Consider the following 20,067-nt stretch of genomic DNA (forward strand, 5'->3'; position numbering starts at 1 on the left):
TATAATGCAAGTTAGGTAAAGAGATGCCACCCAGCTTCTTGTTTTTCAATATGTGTTTGACTATCCTTGGTCATTGTGTTTCTAGATTAATTTTGTGATTGATTGCTTTAATTCTTTAAAGAATGATGTCTGAATTTTCATAGGGATTGCATTAAATATATATAGTAGTTTGGATGGGATAGTCATTTTGACTATGTTGATTTTACCTACCCATGAGCATGGGATGTTCTTCCACTTCCTTAGATCCTCTTCAATTTCTTTCTGAAGTGTTTTGAATTTTCCCTGGTATAGGTCCTTCACTTCCTTTGTAAGGTTGATTCCAAGTACCTAATATTTTTTGATACTCTTTTAAATGGAATTGTATTTTTAATCTCTCTCTCTTCAGCTTCATTATTTGTATAGAGAAATGCTGCTGTCTTTTGTGTATTGACTTTGTAGATAGCCACTTTGTTGTATTGATTAATTGTTTCTAGGAGTTTTACTGTGGAATGCTTAGGGTTTTCGATGTATATCATCATATCATCTTGATGCTGAATTTCCCAGGTAAAGTGATATTTAATCAAGGCCATATTTTTATGTACTAATTTTGTCATGTGGAAATAAATATTAAACTATATACATACTTAGCACAGCAGCAGGGATATTTTTATTATGCCAAATATATGTTTGCAATTATTGTTTGAAACTATTACTAAGCTTGAGAAATATACCCTCACTTTTCAAAGAAGTAACCTCTCTTTGAGACCTTTTCTCAGCCATCTGTGCTGGGGGAGCACGAGGGCCTTCTGATTTTAACTTTCCTTAAATTATGGATTATATTTTTGAATTAAATGATAAACTATTAATAAACAAGAAAAATGGGCCTAGGCTTTGTAGTAAAATAAAGTTCTATTAAACCACCTGTTTGTGATATCAGGATGGGAAAATCTACGAAACTACGCCTGCCCAGTGGGGCCCGACTGTGAAAAATTTTGAGTGCTGCCTGTGGATGTCTGTCTACTATCCTGTTGTGTAAACCTCTTGGGAGTGGGCCGAAAAGAGGCTCCAGAATACTCACTCTCCCAGAGGCCAATTCTGGGGCGGGAATGCCAAGGAACTGCTCCATAACGTGAAAACCGGCTATGCTTTGCAGAAACCAGGTCCCCTGTTTGTGACAACAGGCTGGGAAAATTCACGAAACTACGCCTGCCCAGTAGGGCTCGAATGTAAAAAATTGTGAGTACTGCCTGTGTGTGTCTGTCTACTATACTGTTGCGTGAACCTCTTGGGAGTGGGCCGAAAAGAGGCTCCAGCAGAGCACTTAGCTCTGCTTTGCTATGCGGCCATGTGCTCTTTCTAAGAAAAGAACACCATTGCAACAAAAAAAAAAATTCACACTAAGAATTGTGCTGGATCACTGAAGCCCAGCATTTCTCTCCGGATTGTCTTCTCTGCTGCATGCTTGGGCTTCAGATTTGATCCTGTGTGAGGCTTCATCCACTGAGGACTCCCCTCCCTTGGAGGCAAGTCAACCCATCCAGAAAAGGTGGACCAGAGGAGTGTGCTGCCTGCATCATTGCGCCAATGAATACTACCACAACATGTAGAAAAACCGACAATACAAGTGTGATAATGGGGAAACAACGCAGGCCAGCATCAGACATAGAGAATGAAGATGACAATTCTGATGGCCAGAGAATGACCAACCAACTAATCAACCTCTCAGATAAGGACTTTAGACTAGCAATATGGAAGATCCTCAATGAACTCAAAGAAACCATGGATCGAGTTGAACAGAACACTAATAAGAACCAAGAAAATATGAAGACTGAAATCACAAAACTCCAAACTGAAATAACATGTCAATTAACAGGCCTGAAAAAGTCAGTAAACGAAGTGAATGACAAAATGGATAAGCTCTGGGACAGGGTATCAGAAGCTGAGAATAGACTTGGTGCTGAGGAAGATGAGATATATAACAATTCCATACAGCAGGAGAGATTGGAAAAAAATAAAGCAAATAAACAGACAATGGAAAATTTAGTCAAAGAATGGGAACAGATGAAAATAGAAGTCTATAATAAGATCAACAAAAACAACTTAAGAATCACTGGAGTCCCAGAGACCCAGGAAGAAAATTTCCAGGAAGAATCAACGGTCAAGAGCATCATTAAAGAGAACCTTCCAGAAATAAAGAATATATGTGATCAAATCCTGCATGCTCAAAGAGTACCAACCAAAAGAGACCCCAGAAAAACTAACCCAAGACGCATCCTAGTCACAATGACAAATCCCACAGATAGAGACAAAATTCTGAAAAAAAGCAAGATCAAAAGGGGAAATTACATTCAAGCAAATATCCTTGAGATTAACAGCAGACCTGTCACCAGAAACACTCAATGCCAGAAAGCAGCGGTGGGATATTGTGACAAGACTGAATGAAATGAATGCTTCACTTAGAATACTGTACCCAGCAAAACTCACTTTCCGGTTTGACGGAAGAATACATGGTTTCACAGACAAAAAACAGCTCAGAAACTTTACAAACTCAAAACCAGTCTTAAGAGAAAAACTAAAAGACCTAATTTAAGACAAAACTAACCAAAAGACACACCAAATTTCGATATAGAGATGGCATTAAATCCCAGGACAATGCTTTCTCTCAATGTCAATGGTCTAAATGCACCAGGTAAGAGACACAGAGTGGCTAAATGTATCATAAAAACTCAATCCAACCTTCTGCTGCCTACAAGAAACGCAACTGAATAGTCAGAACAAACATAGACTCAAAAAATAAGCCCAGGCCCAGATGGATTCACTAATGAATTCTTTCAAAACTTTCAAGAGGAACTACTACCAATCCTGGCCAGGCTCTTTCATGAAATTGAACTAAGGGAAACACTTCCAAATAGCTTTTATGAAGCCAACATCACCTTGATACCTAAACCGACAGAGATGCTACGAAAAAAGAAAATTACAGACCAATATCGCTGATGAATGCAGATGCAAAGATCCTCAACAAAATCCTGGCAAATAGGATTCAATGCCTCATTAAGAAGATCATCCACAATGATCAAGTAGGTTTCATCCCAAGAATGCAAGGATGGTTTAACATCCATAAATCTATCAACATAATATACAACATCAACAACAAGAAAAATAAAAACCACATGATCATATCAAAAGATGCAGAGAAAGCATTTGATAAGGTCCAACACCCATTCCTGATCAAAACTCTCAGCAAGATGGGAATGGAAGGAACCTTTCTCAATATAAGTTAAAGGCCATCTACCACAAGCCAGTGTCAAATATTATCCTCAATGGAGAAAAACTAAAAATCTTCCCTCTAAATTCTAGCACAAGACAAGGCTGTCCTCTCTCACCACTCCTATTCAAAATAGCAATGGAAGTACTTGCTATAGCAATTAGGCAAGAAAAAGATATCAAGGGAATACAGATAGAAAAGGAAGAAGTCAAGCTCTCACTGTTTGCAGATGACATGATACTCTACTTAGAACACCATAAAGACTCTACCAAAAAGCTTCTAGAAACAATAGACTCATATAGCAAGGTGGCAGGCTACAAAATTAACACACAAAAATCAATGGCCTTTCTATACACCAATAGAATAAGGATGAAATGGACAGTAAGAAAACAACCCCATTCACAATAGTACCACACAAACTCAAATATCTTGGAATCAACTTGACTAAAAATGTGAAGTAGTTTTACAAAGAAATCTATAAAACTCTGCTTCAAGAAATAAGAGAGGACATGCGGAAATGGAAACACATACCCTGCTCATGGATTGGCAGGATTAACATCATCAAAATGGCAATACTCCCAAGGCATTATACAGATTTAATGCTATCCCTCTAAAGATACCCATGACATTCTTCAAAGAAGTGGATCAGGCACTTTTTAAATTCATTTGGAACAATAAACACACTAGAATAGCTAAAGCAATCATTGGGAAAAAGAATATGGAAGGAATTACTTTCCCCAACTTTAAACTTTACTACAAAGCAATAGTTATCAAAACAGCATGGTATTGTATTAAGGACAGGCCCTCAGATCAGTGGAATAGGCTTGAATACTCAGAAAATGTTCCCCAGACATACAATCACCTAATTTTTGATAAAGGAGCAGGAAATTCTAAATGGAGCAAGGAAAGCCTCTTCAACAAGAGGTGTTGGCACAACTGGATAGCCACTTAGAAAAAATTGAACTGAGACCCCCAACTAACATGATTTACGAAGGTAAAATTCAAATGGATTAAAGACCTCAATATCAGAACCAAAACCATAAGATATATAGAACAACACATAGGCAAAACACTCCAGGACATTGAGACTACAGGCATCTTCAAGGAGGAAACTGCATTCTCCAAGCAAGTGAAAGCAGAGATTAACAGATGGGAATATATTAAGCTGAGAAGCTTCTGCACCTCAAAGGAAATTGTGCCCATGATACAAGAGCCACCCACTTAGTGGGAGAAACTATTCACGCAATACCCATCAGATAAGGTGCTAATCTCCAAAATATACAAGGCACTGACAGAACTTCACAAGAAACAAACATCTAATCCCATCAAAAAATGGGCAGAAGAAATGAACAAATATTTTGACAAAGAAGAAATACAAATGGCAAAAAGACACATGAAAAAATGCTCCACATCACTAATCATCAGGGAGATGCAAATCAAAACAATGATGAGATACCTCCTTACACCACAGAGAATGGCACACATCACAAAGAATGAGAATAAACAGTGTTGGCAGGGATGTTGAGAGAAAGCAACTCTTATCTACTGCTGGTGGGTATGCCGTCTAGTTCAACCCTTATGGAAAGTGATATGGAGATTCCTCTAAAAACTGGAAAGCGAGCTCCCATACGATCCAGCCATACCACTCCTAGGAATATACCCTAGGAACACAAAAATACAATACAAAAACCCCTTCCTTACACCTATATTCATTGCAGCACTGTTTACCATAGCAAGATTCTGGAAACAACCAAGATGCCCTTCAACAGATGAATGGCTAAAGAAACTGTGGTACATATACACAATGGAATATTATGCAGCTGTCAGGAGAGATGAAGTCATGAAATTTTCCTATACATGGATGTACACGAAGTCTATTATGCTGAGTAAAATCAGTCAGAGAGAGAGAGAAAAAAAAACCAGAATGGTCTCACTCATCTATGGGTTTTAAGAAAAATGAAAGACTTTCTTGCAATAATAATTTTCAGACACAAAAGAGAAAAGAGCTGGATGTTCCCCCTCACCTCAGGAAGCTCACCACGAAGAGTGACGAGTTTAGTTTGAGAAATAACTACATTTTAAAGTGTCCCAATAATGAGAATGTATGAGGGAAACGGAAAGCCTGTCTGAGTACAGACGGTGGTCGGGTGGGGAGGAGGGAGATTTGGGACATTTGTGATGGGAATGTTGCACTGGTGATGGGTTGTGTTTTTTACATTACTGAAACCCAAACACAGTCATGTATGTAATCAAGGTGTTTAAATAAAATACAATAAAAAATAAAGTTCTACTTCAACTGTGTAATAGATTAGAAATAGGAAAAAAATTAGAAATTTTGGAGTTGGAAATTTCCCCTCCAGATTCACATATTCAGGATCTCCCCAAATGACTTTACTTTTAAATAGCATCTTTCATTTTTGTTTTGTTTTGTTTTGTTTTGGTCACACCCAGTAGTGCTCAGGAGTTACTCCTGGTTCTACACTCCGAAATCGCTCCTGGCAGGCTCAGGGTAACATATGGTATGCTGAGATTTGAACCACCATCCTTCTGTATGCAAGGCAAATGCCCTACCTCCATGCTATCTCTCCGACCCAAAAGATAATTACGTGATGTAATTGGTGAGTTCCAGTCCAGTATAAGTTATGTCCTTATAAAAAAGTGAGTCAGAAAAGAATCATCAAAAAATACCATGTTAAGTTAGTAGAAAAGAAGGTTGTATGCAAGCTAGAGAATACTTCAGGAAAAAAAAAAGGAAATTTCCAACTTTTTTTAAATTGAGCTACTGTGATTTTTCAAAAATTATTATAATATGGGCTTGAGCAGTAGCACAGAAAGTCAGGTATTTTCCTTGCACTTAGCTGAACCCTGAAACCAGTTTTGAAATAAATCCCCACTATTTGTGAGATCACACCAAGTACTGTATTTTACCCCCAGTTGGGGGAGTATGATGAAGGTAGGGTAGCCATGAAGGATTAATAAACCAAGTTGACTGCTTCTGGGAATATTATTTGGTTCACCCCTATGGAAAACAGCAAGGTGATTTCTCAAATAGCTAGGATACAAAGTCCTCATAGGTGTTTAACAAGTGATTAAATAAATATAGCACATGCAGCTTCAAGAAATAATAAAATTATTAAATCACTAAAACTTGGATGCGAATATGCAATGATGGTTAGTAAGGTCAGAAGGACAGATACTATATCATCTCACCTAGCTATGGTATATAGAACAACCGGATAAGAGAATAAAACAAAGGGGCCAGAGAGATAGAATGGAGGTAAGATGTGTGCCTTGAATGCAAAAGGATGGTAATTTAAATCCTGGCATCCCATATGGTCCCCTGAGACTAACAGGGAGCGATTTCTGAACATAGAGCCAGGAGTGGCCCCTGAGCACTCTTGGATGTGACCCCAAAACTAAAAGAAAAAAAAAGACAAAACGAAAAAGAGAATAAAACACATTAAAAAATAAATAAAACAAAATAAAATACAACCCCTTTACCATTGATTATAGAAATAAAAAAATGCAAGGATTGGAGAGAAATGGAAGGGAGAAATAAATAAACATAACCAGGAGGTAAAAGGCCTTGTAGAGATACTGGATAGGGAGGCTGCAGCTGGACCCAGAAAATCCCACATGCCAGGATTACTGTTCCTCTCCGACAGGTATGGCTGGAATACTGGGCAGACAGCTGGCCAATGGCCTCCTGGACTGACCAACTACTAGTCCAGGAGACCTAGATCCCCCCATGCCAAACGGGTCTTCAGGGCCAGGTTTGGCAACTGGGCTCTGGGGGGAGGGGGGGAGGGAAACTCCAACCCCATGCTTTTTCAAACTGGAGAGGAAGGCTGCAGCTGGAACCAGAAAATCCCACATGCCAGGACTACTGCTCCTCTTCTACTGGCATGGCTGGGAATCTGGACAGATAGCTGGCCAAAGGCCCTCAGGACTGACCAGTTATTCCTGGGGACCGAGAGCCCCCCACGCCAAGCTGGCCTTCAAGGCCAGGTCTGGCACCTGAGCTCTGAGGGGATGGGGAAGAGGCAAACTCCTCTCCTATACTTTTTCATACTGGAGAGGGAGGCGGCAGCTGGACCCAGAAAATCCCACATGCCAGGATCACTGTTCCTCTCCGACAGGTATGGCTGGGATACTGGGCAGACAGCTGGCCAATGGCCTCCTGGGCTGTCCAACTACTAGTCCAGTTGACTGAGATCCCCCCATGCCAAAAAGGGTCTTCAGGGCCAGGTTTGGCAACTGGGCTCTGGGGGGGGGGTAGAGAGAAACTCCTCCCGTATTCATATTGGATCCCCTGCAGCGGTGTCTTTTTTTTTTTTTTTTTTTTTTTTTTTTTACTAATTCTCATTTTTATAACCTAATATACTTTTTGAGCAGTATCTAAAAATTTTCTTCATTCTAGACAGCTCCTAGGAAATGAAACGGAATACCAAAGATTTGGATAACACTCAAATATTCTTTAAAGTCAGTCTTTATGGACGTGACTTTCTGTACTGACTCCAAGCCGAAATCACAAACAATTTATATATATGTATTGTATATATCCCCTGTCATGTATTGCCTCTCCCCTACTCCTGTGTCCTCTATCACCTCATTTTTCAATCCTGACCCGTTATCTTCCCCTAATTTAACCCTCTTTACCCTCAGTTCCTAACTCGGCAGGCACCAAGACCGACATCCTGCCCCAACAGACCACCTTCCAGCTCCTTAGTGAAAGACATCCTCTGGGTCCCCGTTCTCATGCCTCAGCAAAGAGCTACAACCAGCACGCCTGCTGACTCATGGCTCCTCTCACCTCCACCAAATCGTGGACTGTTGCACGATTCAGGAATCGGCCTCAGCAAAACCCCCAACCCAAAGACACTATATGGTCTCTTAATGCAGCAAAGCATCTCTCAATCTCAATTCCAAGGCCTGTGAATTGAAAAGTGCCTTGGCTTTTACTCTCCACAAGAATATATCAAAAGACTTAATGGGGAGTCTTATATTGCCTATTGGTAGCTCAATACCTGTATAATAATACATGTTAAGATGTGTATTCCTAAATATACAAGTAGCCTCCTCCACCACTTGATTTATTCAAATACCTTTTCTTTTAAACTCTGTTTTATGTATTTGTTCTATTTTAATATATGCATTTTTTCTCTATCCTTACCATTTTCGGTTCTGCTTGGTACAAAATGCCTTGACTGGGATAAAAGCTCAGAACAAAACCAGACGACAGAGACTGTGTGTGCAGCCTGTCATTCTTACCCAGAACAGCACCAGTAACACTGTATGACATCATACGTTTTTGTATGGGCACAGTAAAAAAAGGGGAAACCATAGACACAGAAACAAGATCTTATCTTCTAGAGATAAGAACTCACTTTTTATAGCAGAAGGGTGCCCCCCATCCTGAACATGTGTCATGTGAATGCAACCAGTCCCCAAGAGATTGGACAGTGTTAGTCTAATCTGAAACCCCAGATCCCCGACGTAGAAATGATACAGTTCTGGGCAACACCACCAGGAACTAAGCTCCATTGGGAGATTTATCACACTACTCTGGCACCAACTGGTGCCAGTTTTTGATATGACAATGAGAAAAGAAAAACTTGACCTAAGAGCAGGCTGTCCTATTACATCACCTAACACTAAATGGAAATCAGAAGAGCTATCATCCTTTAAACTGTGAAAAATAAGAGCACCAACAACAGAAGACTGACTTTGACAACTGTGACTGAACAGAGCATACCTTGGGACTAATAAGGAAAACCCTACCCTAGGCTGTAGTCCAGGACACATAAAACAACAACAACAACAACAACAACAAGATGTCGTATTGCAGAGGTCCAACTTGGACAACAGAGACTGAGCAGAACCTTTGGATCTATAATATCCTAGGCTTCAGCCTAGGGACTTAACGAAATCAGGGAGCAAGTGTTCCAGAAGATTGAGCACCACATCAACGATGGATAGGAACCTCTAGAACTTAGAGACTCTATCCTAGACCCTGAGCTATAACCTGCACAAATACCAAGATCGCTAGCTACAGTGACTTGAATTTCTCACACACAACTGAGAGGAAACTTTCCTGGCATCACAAAAAAGCCTTTGAGATGGGGTAATGAGTATATATGGAGCCAGGAGTTGATCCCATGATGGTATGCTTCAAGGATGGAGAAACCCTGAATCTCTTAGGCCACGGGAATTCCCTTTCTTCCCCAATGCTTACTGTGTCTATGCAAAAAGAAAAAAAAAGTGGGGGGAACACCAAACCCCACCACCCCAGCACCCATACTTTTTCTTGTTTTGTTTTGATTTGTTAGTTTTTGACTTTATTTTCCTTCTTTTGTTCTTTCACTTTTCTCTTTCTTTTTCACACGTGTTATTATATAGAGATTTATTTTTTATTTTTATTTGCTGGGTACATTTTTTTCTTTTTTCCTCCATTTTTCTTTTTTTTCTTTTCTCCTTTCTTTTTTTGGTAATTGTCACTAAATTTTTTTCTCCCCGTTTTCTTATCCCTTTTTATCTCCAATGACGGTGGAATGGATGTTCAATCTACAACAAACTGTAAAGTGGAGACCAGTTGCACTGGCATACTGGGGGATAGAGGAGGAAGATGTGGGATGCATCCTGGGAATAGGGACGGAGGGAGGTCAGCACTGGTGGTGGGAATGCCCCTCATTCATTGTCACTATGTACCATAAGTGATACAGTGAAAGATTTGTAATGCATATTGGTCACAATAAAATTTTTTTTTTAAAAAAAGGCCTTGTAGATACATCAGAGGTGTAGAAGAGTAGTATATATTTAAGCTGCTGAATTTTTTTTTTTTTGGTGTTTGGTTTTTGGGTCACATCCAGCAAATGCTCATGTTTTCTAGTCAATGAGACTCACCAAAACACATAAAAAAGCACCATCACACTAGAAAGGTCACAACTGAAGTCAGATGAGCCAACATTTTCTTACCTTTGCCACTTTTAATTAACATGAACTCTCTATATTTAGAAAAAAAAACAAACTTTCAGCTTTTCTTATAAATGAATGATATTCCATTACATATTCATAACACATATTAGGATACTTTAGTCCATTGTCACTTATTATGCAATTATTGATGAACATCTATCTGTCTTGTTGCAGACTTTTAGGTTTTGATAGTTGGTCCTTAAGAAGTTGATTTGAAATAAACTAGTATAGATAATGTCTAAGAAAAATTTATTTATTTATTTCCATTTCATATATATGCCTTTAAAGATTTTTGAGTCATGCCTGTTTGTGCTCAGGGCTTTCTTTGTGCAGTGCTTAGGGGAACCATATACAGTGCTAACAATTGAATCCACATAAGCCATATGCAAGATCTTACTACCATACTGTTTTTCTAACCATATAACACATTTTAATACATTGTCTTTAAAAGTAGAGAAAAATTATAACTTAAATGTATTAAAATAATTTAATAAATAATGAATTGATTTTAATTAAATTTATTATTTTAAACTTTCTTATAAAACTTTGTATAGGAAAGCTTCAACATCTGGTTAACTGAACTTTGCAATGTTAATTTAACTTTTTTAGGACTATAATGTGATAAATTATAAACCTTCACATTATATAGAAAAAATTGATACTTAAAAGGATTTTGTGTAAATTAGTGGTAGACTAGTGATCAACATGAACAGTTCTATACTCTAGTACAACATTATAAACCAGGTAATATGCTGACATACTCTCTATTCTCACACACTATAAAGTTTATAAATATAAAACAAAATATAATTATAAAGTATATAAATAAATAAACCACCCACTATAAAATGACAGCTTTACAGACTATGAATTCTTTTTTCATCAAACCATAAAAGCACTGCCCAGAGATAAAGTAGGTTTCTAATTAGCTGTGTTCAGGTGCCAGGGATCTTTGGTGCCAGAATCTAACCAGAGTTGTCTGCATGCAAGGCAGCTTCCTAACACGTAAACTAGCCTATTTGCCAGGCAAGTATCTTTTTTAATTAAGACAGTTTTAAATGCTTCTATTTTTTTGAGGCAAACACAAAAGCTTCGAAAAACGTATCAAACCACACTTTGGAACTAATCTAAATTTATTTCACTTATTTTACATGGGAAGCTGGTTTAAAAGTTATAGACATTGGGGGCTGGAGAGATAGCACAGAGGTAGGGCGTTTGCTTTGCATGCAGAAGGACATCTGTTCAAATCCGACATCCCATATGGTCCCCTGAGACTCCAGGGGTGATTCCTAAGCATAAAGCCAGGAGTAGCCCCTGAGCGCTGCCAGATGTGACCCAAAAACCAAAATAATAATAATAATAATAATAATAATAATAATAATAATAATAAAAGTTATAGACATTGAATAATATGCAGATGTTTGTTATGTCCAGTTTCTGAGTATTTATTTATTACTCTATTATACCTTATTCTTTCTTTACTAATGTAAGTGCACAACTGACAAGTGCAATTCAGTATGAATTGTTTAACTAATGCTTTGAACAGTAACAGTTCTAATAACCAATATATTTGCATTATTTTTTCTTCTGGAGAAGAAATAATATAATTTTTAAATAAATAAAGTGATATAATAATTCTCACGTGGCCTAAAAATAAAAAAGAAATTAAATCAAAACATCAGACTTAGGGGATGGAGCGGTGGTGCTAGTGGTAAGGCATCTGATTGCCTGAGCTAGTCTAGGATGGACACAATTCAATCCCTCCGGTGTCCCATATGGTCCCCCAGCCAGGAATGATTTCTGAGCACATAGCCAGGAGTAACCCCTGAATATCACGGGGTAAACTCCCAAAAAACAAACCAAAAGAAAGACCAAAAACACAAAACAAACAAAAACCACCAGGCTTAAAAATATGTGGTATTTATGGTATTAATATTCTTACAGATATTTAGTATAACATTTATAAGATTTCACAAACAACCCCCAAATTTAGAATGTGAATTAACTAATTATTTTAGAAACAACAAAAAGTAAAAACCTACTGATTAGCATCATAATAATAATTTATTTTAAGAAATTTTATCTACAATAGATTTTATGCAGCTGCAAAGAACAATGAAACATATAATTTTATGCAACCTGGATGGAACTGAAAGATATCATGGTGACTGAAGTAAACCAGGACAAATAAGAAGATCTAAATTATCTATGGTATATGAAATAACTGGACATGGGAATGCAATGTAGTAAAAAGATGATGCCTCAATAACCCTTGTTCCAAGACCGTAGGGAGGAGAAGGACAAGAAGGAAGAAAATGAAAAGGTTATGAAGATGAGGAAGGAAAATCACAGGTAAATCAGGGGTAAAGGGTCTCCAGAGTAGTGTGAGGAAGTGATATGTCATTATATCTAAACCACAGACTCAACAACACTGAAAACACAAGATCCAAACTTTAAAATGTGATGGTATAGAACCTGAGCTAGTACAAGTGGTAAGTTGCTTGCCAACTGGTTTTGATCCCCAGCATCCTCTTGGTCCCTCCCAACACAGCCAGGAGAAATTCCTGAGCACAGAGCTAGGAGTATGCCCTGAGCATCACTGGATGTGGCCCAACAACAAAAATTTAAAGGAAGATCCAGGTAGTCATTAAAAATAAAATAAAACAAGTAATAAAACATGGCTGTTGGGGGACAGGAGAAATAGTTTGGTGGTAGGGCGTTTGCCTTGCATGCAGAAGGATGGTGGTTCGAATCCCAAATTGCCATATGGTCCCCCGAGCCTGCCAGGAGCGATTTTTGAGTGTAGAGCCAGGAATAATCCCTGAATGCTGCCGGGTGTAATCCAAAAACAAAAACAAAAATAGGCAAAAAAACCCCAAACATGACTGTCAGGATGGCAGGCTGGGGAGAGGTCAGGAGGAAAATTGGGAACATGGAGGGAAATTGACACTGCATTATGGAATTGGTGTTGAAAATTATAAATAAAATACTCAAATATCAATAACTATATAAATCACATTTCCTTAATAAACAAAATAAAATATATCTTAATTAACAAAAATTTCATTATCTTACAGAGATAATAATCTTTGGATCTATTTATAAAAATTGTGTGTAACAAGATTATAGATAATTCCATGAAATAGTTATTTAATGTTCAGTGAATGAATATTTTGCTCATGAGGAAAATCTTGAATTAATAAATTTATATTCAACAGTTCAACCTGAATCATTAAAATGTGGTAGATTTTTAATGTTTCTATATAAAAATTAAATGTCAAACTTTTTAATATTGTATTACCTTTTATTACTTTTAATTAAATATTTTTGAAGCTTAAAGGCTATATAGATTGACTGTCTTATAGTTATGTAACCTTTAGTCTGCTATAGATGCCATAGGGCTGAAAACAAGGTAGGTACAGGTCTGTATTTCTCTAACTAGAAAGGCCCTCTTCTTTCAAAATCCAACTGGGTAAGTAAGAAGGATCTTTAAGAGGTTGGAAGGACAGTGCAAAGGTTAAGGTATGCTTACAGGAAATCCAGTTAGATTCCCAGCATTGAATTGGTGCTTGGAGAAGTGGGCAGCCCTCACAGTTTGCTGGTACTCGGGGGAGCTGAGGCCGGTGCTCAGATGACATACTTTTCTCTTAAGGACGCACTTCTCATAGATATCCTGAGGGAGGAGGCCTGAGGGCTGGGCCAAACCTCAGCGACCACTACCTCATCCCAACCTAGGGACACATTGTAGAGTAGGGACCCAGCCACACACCACAGGTGACAAAAGAGGGCTGAGAACAAGGGAAGAACACTCTAAATCACTAAATGCAAAGAAATATGGGAAAACTAAGGAGGCACTAGAAGCCAAAGATATGGAGAGAAATCCTAGCAAGTTTCCAGGTCCACCAAAATGCACAGGCCCAATAGATGAGGACATAAAAATGGCATTAAAAGCCATGGCAATAAAAAATCAAGGAACCACTTGCTAGTAAGTTCAAGAAATCCATAGATTTACAAGTCAACCAACTCAAAGATGAACTTTTACAGATGAGAGAATCCATACAAGTGGAATTAAAAGAAATAAAAAAGGTCAGCAGCCATAATAACAGAATGAGACAACTGGAGAATCGCATAGAAGAACTTGAAGGAAAACTACAAAACAAAAATGACAGAAGTCAATAAGGAAATAAGAGGTAAAGCATTGGAAGAATATGTTAGATATTTAATGAACAAAGGCAAAAGAAATAATCTACAAATTCTAGGAATACCAGAAGGGGAGGAAGAAGGGAAAGAGGAAGAACAAGCGGTAAGGAAAATAATAGCAGAAAACTCTCACACCCTCTGAAAAGAAACTCTGGTGCAAACCCAAGAGGCAAAAAGAGTCCCAAATAAAATAGACCCTAATAAACCAACACCAAGACATATAGTAATGCAAATGGCTAAAAACAAAGAGAAAGATGAATTTCTTTCTTTCTTTCTTTCTTTCTTTCTTTCTTTCTTTCTTTCTTTCTTTCTTTCTTTCTTTCTTTCTTTCTTTCTTTCTTTCTTTCTTTCTTTCTTTCTTTCTTCATTCTTTCTTTCTTTCTTTCTTTCTTTCTTTCTTTCTTTCTTTCTTTCTTTCTTTCTTTCTTTCTTTCTTTCTTTCTTTCTTTCTTTCTTTCTTTCTTTCTTCTTTCTTCCTTCTTCTTCCTTCCTTCCTTCTTCCTTCCTTCCTTCTTCCTTCTTTCTTTCTTTCTTTCTTTCTTTCCTTTTTTCTTTCTTTCTTTCTTTCTTTCTTTCTTTCTTTCTTTCTTTCTTTCTTTCTTTCTTCTTTCTTTCTTTCTTTCTTCTCTTCATTTCTTTCTTTCTTCTTTCTTTCTTTCTTTTCTTTCTTTCTTTCTTTCTTTCTTTCTTTCTTTCTTTCTTTCCTTTTCTTTTCTTCCTTCCTCCCTTCTTCCTTCTTTCTTTCTTTCTTTCTTTCTTTCTTTCTTTCTTTCTTTCTTTCTTTCTCTCTTTCTTTCTTTCTTTCTTCTTTTTTTTTTTTTTTTTGTTTTTTTGGGCCACACTCGTTTGATGCTCAGGAGTTACTCCTGGCTAAGCACTCAGAAATTGCCCCTGGCTTGGGGGGACCATATGGGACGCCGGGGGATCAAACTGCAGTCCTTCCTTGGCTAGCGATTGCAAGGCAGGCACCTTACTTACTCTAGCGCTACCTCACCAGCCCCGAAAGATGAATTTCTTAAAGCAATAAGGGAGAAAAAAAACCCTCAAGTACAAAGGAGGGAAAATAATAATCAAACCAGATCTCCCATTTGAAATATTTTAAGCAAGAAGACAGTGGAATGATATATTCAAACTACTGAATAACAGAAAACTCCAACCTAGAGTCCACTCTCCGGAAAAACTCTCATTTATATGGGAGAGAGAACTAAAAGCAATCTCAGACAAGAACTCACACTATTTGCAATAACCAAACCAACTCTAAATGATCTACTCAAAGACATATTACACATTCCAAACCCCCAATTATAACAACTACTCTACTCAATACAATAGTTCAACAACCCACTCTATCAATAATCTCCTTAAATGTCAATGGGCTAAATTCCATTAAAAGACACAGAATAGAGGGTTGTATTAGAAAACAAAGACCAGATATCTGCTGCCTGCAAGAAACATACCTAACAGAACACGATAGAAAAAACTTAGAATAAAAGGATGGAAATTAATCATACAAGCCAATGGGAAAAAAAAACTGGGACAGCCATCCATATATCAGATCAAATTGCATTCAACATCAAGAAAGTGCTCAGAGACCAAGAGGGTCACTGCTTACTGATCCGGGGAACATTAGACCAAGAAGTACTAACTCTGATCAATATTTATGCACAGAATGTAGAGTCAACAAAATATGTAAGGCATATGCTCACAAACCTAGAGAAACATATGGAAGGTATCATGATAGTAGTATGATATTTTAATACTCCACTATCACCATTAGACAGATCCACCAGGCTGAAAACTAGCAAAGACATGAGATCCCTAAATGAGAAATGAGAGGAAGGAAATAGGGCTAATGAAATTATACAGGGCTTTCTTCCCAAAGGAAACAGAATACACATTCTCCTCAAGTGCACATGGAACTTTCTCTAGAATAGATCATGCTCTAGGATATAAATCTAACTTGCACAAAGTCAAAAATATAAGTATTATTAGAAGCACCCTCTCAGATAATTATGTAATAAGAGATCAAGATTGACTGTAAAAAGAAACTGTGGAGAAAATCTAACACCTGGAGATTAAACAACATGCTACTCAACAACAGTTGGATCAGAAAGGAAATCAAGAAAGAAATAAAAAGAGTCCTTGAGACGAATGACAATGAAGAGACAAATTGTCAAAATCTGTGGGACACAGCAAAAGCAGTAATTGGGGGAAGCTCATAGCAATACAAGCCTATGTCAGGGAAGAGGAAAATGACAAAATCAACACTCTACAAGGACATCTTAAGGGTCTTGAAAACAGCAGCAAAGGAAGCCAAACACAGCTAGAAGAAAAGAGATAATAAAAACCAGAGCAAAAATAAACAACATAGAAGCAAAGATAACAATACAACAAAATTAATGAGACCAGGAGTTGGTTTTTCAAAAGAATAAACAAGATAGACAAACTGCTGGCAAGACTCACCAAACAAAAAGAGAAACACCCAAATAGATAGGATCAGAATTGAAAGAGAAGAGATTATAACAGAACCCCAAGAAATCCAAGACATCACGAGGGAGTATTATGAGCAACTATACTCAGTTAGGCTAGAGAACCCTGAAGAAACCGAGAGTTTTCTGGAAAAATATCATCTTCCAAAACCCAACATAGAGAATGTAGAAAGCTTACATAGTCCAATCACAGCTAAATAAATTGAAACATTTATTAAGAAACTCCCCCAAGAACAAAAGTCCAGGTCCTGATGGTTTTACAGGTGAATTCTATCAAATATTCTGAGAATTACAACCACTGATCCTCAGGCTATTCCAAAACTTTCAAAAGACAGAAATCCTTCCTACCTCCTTATACAAGGTAAACATTACACTCATTCCCAAGGATGGTAAGGACACTGCCAAAAGAGAAAACTACAGACCAATCTTGTTAATTCAATAGATGCAAAAATGTTCAACAAAATCTTAGCAAACCTAATCCAACAATACATCAAAAATATTATACACTGTGATCAAGTGGGTTTAATCCTAGGGATGCAAGGATAGTTAAACCTATGCAAATCAATCACCATCATACATCACATCAACAAGAAGAAAGACAAAAACCACATAATCATATCAATAAATGCAGAGAAGGCATTTGACAAAATCCAACATATATTTATGCTGAAAACAGTAAGCAAAATAGGGCTGGAAGGAACCTTCCTCAAGATAGTTACAGCTATCCATAAAAAGCTCACAGCCAACATTAACCTTAATGGTGAAAAACTGAAAACATTTTCACTAAGGTCAGGAATTAAGCAAAGCTGCCCAATTTCTCCACTCTTACACAACATAGTTTTAGAAGTACTAGCAATAGCTATCAGATAATAGAAGTGAATCCAAAGAATCCAGATAGGAAATGAGGAAGTCAAATTCTCTTTTTGAAGATGATATGATACACATAAAAATCCTAAAGAGTCCACAGTAAAACTCCTAGAAACAATAAGCCAATACACAAAACACAATAGCATTCCTCTATACAAATAATGAAGTAGAGGAGAAAGACATTAAGGAGTCAATTCCATTTAAAATAGTATCTAAAAATATCAAGTACCTAGGAATCAATAGCATTCCTCTAAACAAATAATGAAGTAGAGAAGAAAGACATTAAGAAGTCTATCTCATTTAAAAATAGTATCTAAAAATATCAAGTACCTAGGAAGCAACCTGGCAAGAGAAGTGAAAGACCTATACCATAAAAACTTCAAAATGCTTCAGTAAGAAGCAGATGTAAGGAAATGGAAGAAAATCCCCTGCTCATGGTCAGAAGAATCAACATAATCAAAATGACTATCTTACCCAAATTACTACATAGATTCAATGCAATCCCTATCCAAATTCAGACATCATTTTTTTTTAAGGAATTAGAACAATCAATTATAAAGTTTATCTGGAACCACAAAAAACCTACGTTAGCCAAATCCATACTGAAAAACAAAAAATTAGGTGGCATTTCTTTACCTAACCTTAAGCTTTATTTAAAAAAATTCATAGTCATCATAACAGCATGGTACTGGAACAAAGACAAAGTCTCAGACCAGTCGGTTAGAACAGAATACTCAGAAATATACCCCCAAATATATGGTCAACTAATATTTTACAAAGGATACAAGAACCTGAAATAGAACTTCAAGCCAATTTTGAATGAAGGATGAATTTTCCTGAACGTTGTCTGGGCAAAATAGAGGTGACTTGTTTTTCTGTCTTTAGATAAAAGTTGGACAGAAAAATTTAATGTGGATTCCTTCTTACTACAGAATGAATCTATGACCATATTCTTCAACCATGTGAAATCAGCTCTAAATTTGGCACTAAAACTTTAAATATTACATAGTTTAACACTAAAAATTATATATTTATATACTACCTATATAAATTATATATAATTATACATGCTTCTAATCACTTACATATTTTTGCTAAATTTGCCAATCTTCTTTCTACCATTTAATTGATTTTCTAAATTTCACCCTCCCAGCATTTCCATCTATTAAATTAAATCTTCCCATGTTCCTTTCTCTTTAGGTAATATTCTGTGTCAGGAGATAGAAAGTAGTGTTAGCTTGGGTAGTAAACTAATTTAGAGTGAATAATTTAGTAAGTACTTGCATAATGCTTTCTGTTCAGAGATGATTTGGAGAAATGAAGATAAAAATTATAGAATGATGGCCAGTGATTTTGTTTTGTTTTTGTTTTTGTTTTGCTTTGGGGCCACACTCAGTGAAGCTCATGGTTACTTATGGCTATGTGCTCAGAATTCGGTCCTGGCTCAGGGGACCATATAAGATGCCAGGGATTGAATCCAGGTCCTTCCTGTTCAGTTGCATACAAGGCAAATGGCCTACTGCTGTGCTATCACACTGGCCCCTTGCCAGTGATTTTTATAAGCCATTGATGAGTCTTAATTTTTCAACTCATTTTGAAAATTTCTAGAGTGGCTCTAAGAATTGTAAAAACTGTAAGTCAGAACCAATTGAATACCTTATTGACCACATTCCCATTGTAAACAGGCCCATTGCCATTGTGGCTTTATTTCTTTCAGACTCCTATCAACAAGTATAGATAAAAATATCAGGATCAATCTCTACTTATAATCATATTTATAAATATTATGTAAATTTAAATAATACTTTAATATTTTAACACTGATACTTTAAATTGCAATCTCATTTCAGAATCTATTCTTCTTTGTTGTCTCCTTTCTCTTATAGAGCATTATAAGACTTATTTGTTTATTATCCATTTATTTATTTATATATTTATTTATTTATTTATTTATTTATTTTTTGTCCCCCAATTCACAATACAGACCAGGAAAAGGGCATGAGTTGAGGTGTATATGGGGTGCATTTACTGTACTTCCTCTTTATATACAGTCAGTGTAAAGAACACAGCCTATGGTAAGAATTGGGAGGCCTTATCTTTTCTTTTATTATGTTTTGATTATATATATATATATATATATATATATATATATATATATATATATATATATAATCCTTCACCAGTGCAACATTCCAATGACCAATATCCCAAGTGTCCTTCCTCCCCATCCCACACAGGCCTGTACTCTAGACAGGCTTTCTACATCCTTCATTTATTCACATTTTGTTATGA

The 20,067-nt window shown here is 36.8% G+C and overlaps 1 non-coding gene across 1 annotated transcript; it reads right to left on the minus strand.

The window, feature by feature from the left end:
- Window positions 1-19,734: 19,734 nt before the first annotated feature.
- Window positions 19,735-19,867, minus strand: LOC126014778 (small nucleolar RNA SNORA51). The gene has a single exon (XR_007497774.1). It is a non-coding gene; the product is annotated as a small nucleolar RNA SNORA51 (small nucleolar RNA).
- Window positions 19,868-20,067: the final 200 nt, after the last annotated feature.

This window comes from Suncus etruscus, chromosome 7, assembly GCF_024139225.1.
Source record: "Suncus etruscus isolate mSunEtr1 chromosome 7, mSunEtr1.pri.cur, whole genome shotgun sequence".
NCBI classification, from domain to species: domain Eukaryota; kingdom Metazoa; phylum Chordata; class Mammalia; order Eulipotyphla; family Soricidae; genus Suncus; species Suncus etruscus.